The sequence below is a fragment of the Littorina saxatilis genome, linkage group LG14 (assembly GCF_037325665.1).
Source record: "Littorina saxatilis isolate snail1 linkage group LG14, US_GU_Lsax_2.0, whole genome shotgun sequence".
Taxonomy (NCBI): domain Eukaryota; kingdom Metazoa; phylum Mollusca; class Gastropoda; order Littorinimorpha; family Littorinidae; genus Littorina; species Littorina saxatilis.
The window spans coordinates 16,793,122-16,799,605 of record NC_090258.1 but is presented as its reverse complement, the minus strand read 5'-3'; the positions used below and the strand labels follow the sequence as shown (position 1 = coordinate 16,799,605).

General features: G+C 38.6%; 1 long non-coding RNA gene across 1 annotated transcript; it reads right to left on the bottom strand.

Moving 5' to 3' along the window:
- Positions 1-247: 247 nt before the first annotated feature.
- On the bottom strand, positions 248-5,726 carry LOC138947236 (uncharacterized). Its single transcript, XR_011449601.1, has 3 exons — positions 5,187-5,726; positions 4,442-4,496; positions 248-386 (listed from the first exon to the last, which is right to left on the bottom strand). It is a non-coding gene; the product is annotated as an uncharacterized lncRNA (long non-coding RNA).
- Between the last annotated feature and the right edge of the window lie 758 nt (positions 5,727-6,484).

Genomic DNA, 6,484 nt, shown 5'->3' with positions numbered 1-6,484 from the left:
ATATATGGGATGATAATTCCACAAAGTTTCATGAATGCCGGTCAAGTGCGCATGGCTTATAATTATATCTTTATGCCACTTGTTTCATAATACTACATCTATTAAAACAGATAAAATGGATACAAATTTGAATGCATTACATTATTTCATGACAATAGGACTTTTAACTGTGTTGGTCAGAACATGATTAACGAGATGACCGCGGGGGAGCTGGTCCTGTCCATTGCTGAGCGGCTCCCATCCCCGGTTTTGGGCATGGCCTGCAACCTTAACAGAGGATCCTTCCCAGAGGAGCCTACTTCAAGTGCAGCCACATGTCCTTCCAGGTGTGTTTGTCACCACTACCAAGATAGGGTAAGGGAGGTTGATAACCACCCGTCAAAGACCTGTAATTACAAAAATAGTACTTAAAAATCTGAAACAGTTTCAAAAATGTTAATCGCCATAAGTTGTGCATGACTCGACTATGATGTACCGTAATTATGCATTAAAATTATGATGAAAAAAAAACCAACCTGAAAAGTGATGGGCGTGTCAGGATAGGGCGGATATTCGTTATATGAAATCTTTAGAAATGTGTCCTGATTCAGTTATTAATCTTTAAATGTTATAACAACATCCTGGGAATTCACTTCGTAATACTAAAGTAGAAATGGCCCAGTCAGGCTGATTTTTTGGCAAATACAGGGTTACCTTAAAAAAATGCAACCCTCAAAAATGCTAATAACTTCTACATCTGTTGACCGAATCACTTTATATTTGGGGGACATAAACTTCAGCCTATGCATGACCCTTCCACATCTTGGCAATTTTTTTTGAAATAGCACAAAAGTCTGACCATTTGATCTACAAAATTGCCCCTTTGTGAAAGTGTCACGGTAGCTGAAGTTTATGTCCCCCAAATATAAAGTGATTCGGTCAACAGATGTAGAAGTTATTAGCATTTTTGAGGGTTGCATTTTTGGGGGGTCACCCTGTCACCCAGTCTTCTTCAAAATGGCAAAACAACACTGCTAGGCACAACAGCTGAACCAAATCAATTTGTGTGGGCAAAAAATGAGTTGTTCTTCAATTTGAGATACATATGTAATAAAAAAAAACCAGGGTGCACTCTTGTTCACACAATCTTTTTAGCGGGTAATAAGACAAAGAATGGTAAACGCATTGCCTTCAAACTTTCGGAGATTTGTGTTAACACATGTCGTAAAGTACACACGAAATCTCAAGTCATGTGAGGTATTAGTTCTGCTGTTATGCGACATCCCAGAAAGAGTTTTAAAAATAAAGATCTACCCTGTCCGATTGAACAGAAATAAAAAATAGAATTAGCATGCATTTAGAAAAATGAGAGCTTCAATTTACCCTTAAATTTAATACAGTTTCACCAATGGCTGTTCAAAGCGCACTTGTTTAAACGCACACACACATTTTTGGAAAATGCTTTTTCAAGAGCCATTGATCAGTTAAGCGTGTCGGCAGTGAGCTTTGCTATGCGTAGGCCGACATTTGCGCTCAGCGCTCTGAATGAGTCAACTTCTTCAAAAAACTACTTTCGCGTTGAAATCCTCATACCACCCATGTCTGATAAAATATGTACATGAAATTTGAGTATGTGGCGCATCTGTCATTGTCCTTGAAGATTTCAAAAAATAAAATTTGTTCAATGATTCAACAAAAACCTATCGTCAATGTAAGAACTGTTTCTGACATGACAAATAACAGCAGACCTAATGTCTCAAATTACTTGAAATTCCGAAAGTACTTTACAACATGTGTTAGCACAACTCTCCGAAAGTTTGAAGGCAATGCGTTAGCGAGTTACTCAAATGTACCATTTTTTGTCTCATTACCCGCTAAAACGTCTTCAAAAACTGCCTTTTATGCCTGCTGAGAGGATTGACACCTACACCGCTCAGCATGCCATAGCGTCCATGTTAGACAAGATACTGATAGATATGTGAACAAAACTTACTGATTTGGATGCAAATTTGATTGTTTTGCCTAAGAACATGCTAAACATGTTTTGTTTTAGCAGTTCTGATTAGTTGTCAATTTTAACGCGGGAACCTTGATTTTGCGAATTTGATTTTGGGGTGTGTTTGTGTTGTAGGCTTCACTGTATCGACACTACGTCTGTTTTCTGAATAAGTTAGGGGCATAAAAAGCCTTTCCAGTCATATAATTGGTTTTACGATAAACGGCCTCATCATAAAGATCTGCCCTCAAACGCATCTGTAAAGTTTTTTATGACGAGTAGTGTAGAACAATCACCATCTTACACATCTGATCGCAAGATTATGCATCCCCGAAATTTTTTGCTATGTCTCCGGCGCATCAGTATCTGTCCGAAGGGTTTGAAAACAACTAATTACAACACACACACCCCTCCTCCCAACCTCCACCACCACCCCCCCTTCCCACCCAAGAAAAAAAAGAAGAAAAGAATAAATACATTGATAAATACAAGGAGAAGGAAATAATAAATTTACTTTTTTTTCAATTGTTTTTGATAACAAATCTATTGCTTCTAGGTCATCATTATCAGGCCGATGATTAAACCAAAGCTTAGTCACGGAAATGCATATATGGACTAAAAATGACGTGTTTTATCTTGCAGGACAATGGCTTGGACATGACTTCATCCTGAATCGGCAGAATAGCGATGTACTCTTCCATGGATGCCATGGACGTCTTCCACCTAGCGGGCACACAGATGGTTCACAAATCTACCCACTTGTATATATATTGCATACCTACCCCCTCACTCTTAACCATTGCTCCTTCAGTTCTGTAGTAAAACATAGAGCGATCATTTCTGAAAATATTGTAAGACATTAGCTTCTTTACTTCTGCACCTGCATTAAAACACACTCACACACACACTTAATACCGATGCCACATTTCAAGTAATCGGGCTGCATGTATATTTGTTGTCTTCTGACACGGCAATCAAAATGGCAGGAGCTATTGGAAAAACCGTTTTATTTTTTTATATTTTACGGTAAATACATTTTTGTCTTTGATCTTCAGGCTTCCATAACAGTTGTCTAAATGTCTTGAGAATACGCCTGAAACGTTATATGAACCAAAACAACAACAACCGAAAAACAAACGCTGTGCATAGGGAACACAAATATCGATGATAATCTGCTAATAATTTAGCAGGGAGTATCAGCCGGGACATTATTTATTATTCTGAATAGATCAAAATTCATATATGCATCAAGTGTACTAATTGAACCTGCTAAATAGTTGTATTTGTTTGTGACTGATGCACTTTTTATTCACTTTGCACATGTATCACGTAAGAAAAATCAAGGGAGGTAATTGTGCTCGGATTAGATGGTTCCCTCCCCTGATAACAAAAGCTCACAAATTAATTTTTTCCCCCTTCTCGTATGTGTTTTTCAAAGGTTTTGTTGAATATTGATGTGAAAGGTTCAGTCGTTCCCGAGTAAACTAAACTAGTAGTTATTCGATTTACAGTCTCAGAACAGACCAGGCCTGAAAAGACCATCGCTAAACACATCAACTAATCAGCCTGGGTGCAGTTTGTGATTGTTTTTAATTGACTGATTTGTGAACGAACACAAGCAGGAATCTGTGATGATAACACATCAAAATAAATTATCACTTTGCGCATGAAGCAGCCAGGTTGTCGAATCTAAGTCTTTGTTCATGTACAATCTTGTCTAAATCTGAGATGGTGAGCCAAAAGTTTTCATGGGAACGACTGTGCCTTTCTGTGTCTCTCAATTTTTACACCACTTGCTACTCATGATTGCATGACACTAAGAACAGGCAAGATGTGGATATCGTGGTTTTAATGATGCATTCGGACATACAAATGGTTACCGCTGTTTTCTTAGATACGTGTGGTCTCTCTTTTTCCCCTGGTCCTTTCTTTTTTATGTTATTTAGCCTGAAGTTTGTTGCAACTATTGGTCCGCTTGCATTTGTTGTTATATTAATTGTGGATATGTTATTTAATTTGTCTCTGTTCCCTTATTATGTTGTCACTGTCAGCTTGATGAATAAAGGCTATGAGAAAAAAAATGTTTCCCTTCACCATTCGCAAAATATGCAGCTAGCTGCATATACTAAATATTTCTGATACCTTGACCAAATACGCTGTTTATTTTTGCGTGTTCTCGTTTTTTCAGAGCGAACACACACACACACACACAGACACACACACAGACACACACACAGACACACACACACACACACACAGTCTCTCTCTCTCTTTCTCTCTCTCTCCCACCCACACACACACACACACACGTACACGTATACACACACACACAGTTTCAATGTTAAAAACTTGAACCACGTATCCCTGTAGCATCGATGAAGGTTGTGTACAGGAACATCATAAAAGCTTGCTTACAAACGGACTCGCTGTCTTCGAATAAAACAGCTTTCGAATAAAATAGCTTACTGTTGGATCTTTGCTCAAACTGCGGCTTTCTTGTCCACATTCCTGGCGCACAGATCTGCAATGTGCAACGTTACTGTTGAATACACACAATTTATGTTGAAATCACAGGGCACAGACAGACATATCTCCCCCCCCCCCCCCCCTTACACACACACGCGCGCGCGACTGCGTGAAGATGCACGTCACCATATCATTTAATCACACAATGTAAAAACGTGGTGGTTAAAACTGAATAGTATCATGAATCTCTGAAGAGAATCTTTTTTTTTTCCAACAGTCGTTCGTGTAAGGCACACGCAGACGGAATGTAGCTGAAGCCATACCGTAAAAACTAAGAACAGATCTATAAGATTCTAAAACAATGTGACATTTTAGTTCTATTCATCTGGATGAGCTTGATCTGTCCGAAGTAGAATCGGCCACTGAAAATGCAACTCACCCCCCCGTCCCTTTCCCACGACACACACCACGACACGACACTAGCTGAGAAAAGGAAAACGTGTGGAGGAATACATAATGTAAAAAACAGATCTAAAAGTAAGCCCGGTTACGATTTCAAACCGCCTTTGAGTATGAAATGTTCGGACGCGCGCTTTCACTTTCAGCCTACAGTGAAATGGTAATGTACGTACAAGCTTTGTTTCAGAACTGTGAAACGTAACAACTAGGTTTGAATTCAATATACAAGTAAATTTAATGGAAGATCAAAGTAAAGGTTGGGTGTAATGTCAAAAATTATACTTACATTCCGTTTCAGCATGCTCTTGCACAGGAAAAAAACTCCCAGGGCTTTGTCCTGCTTGCGATTTTGCCAAAAGTACTTTGAACACACCCCCGACGTAACTTTCAATGAGCATCATAGTGTTTTTGCCACTTCCCGGTTGAATTTGGCGCCTAATTCCAACTTCGCTGCATCTCAGGGTTGTTTCTGGTCCCCCAAATGTACACATTCAGACCTATGCCGCCCTGATCGATCACAATTTTGCTTTTTACGTAACTGGCGCAAGATGGCAGACATCTTTGGACCGTAAATGACTCTTTGCGCATGCGCCGCTAATAATTTGATTGGTCGATATTTTTAGGCAAAGCACATGGTCTCAGAAAACAGAAAAGTAAACATTGGAAGCGTGAGTCACGCTCCCAAAAAATAAAAACTTTGTTTACATATAAAAAAATTTCTGTAACTTTTTGCCCCATGGTTCATTCATCATCTGAAATAACTTTTTAGCGAAATCTAACCATAAGATTATTGGAAAAAAGTCAAAATGTAGACGACCACCTTTAAGGTCAAAAGCACTCAAAAATGCAAAGAAACGATTGTAACTAGAGATTTCTAGGTTCTGGGAAAAAACAGCCCTCTGCCACCGGACTATTAAAATTCAGTTTGGGACAACGGACCCACCCACTAAATTTCATAAAGATAGGTGAAGAATTGAAATTTAACGTTTTTTAACTGCCAAAATTATGTCTTTCTTCTGGAAAAGTATAGAGTGAAAATCAGTTGGGGACAACGAACCTACCCACAAAATTTCATAAATATCGGTGAAGAATTGAAATTTAACGGTTTTTAACTGCCAAAATTATGTTTTTCTTCTGGAAAAGTATGGAGTGAAAATAAGTTGAGGACAACAAACCTACCTTTAAAATTTCATAAGAATCAGTGAAGAAATAGGATTTAACGATTTTTTAACGGCCTTTAAATCATTGGTGATGTCATCATAACCCAGTCGTTGTAGTTGTCGTCGTAGTTGTTGGTGTTGTTGTTGTCATGTTCGTTGTCGTGATTGTTGTTGTTCTCGTGTTGTTGTTTTTGTTGTTGTTGTTGTTGTTGTTGTTGTTGTTGTTGTTGTTGTTGTTGTTGTTGTCGTCGTCGTCGTCGATGTCATTTGTTGTTGTTGTTGTTATCGTCGTCGTCGTCGTCGTCGTCGTCGTTGTCAGAGGTTATTTCTAAAGATTTCATTGATAGTCTTTGTTCTCGTCACCAAGACTTGCTAAGAACAAGCTTGGAACAGCAAGAGTTCCAAGAACAAGATTAGAACAACT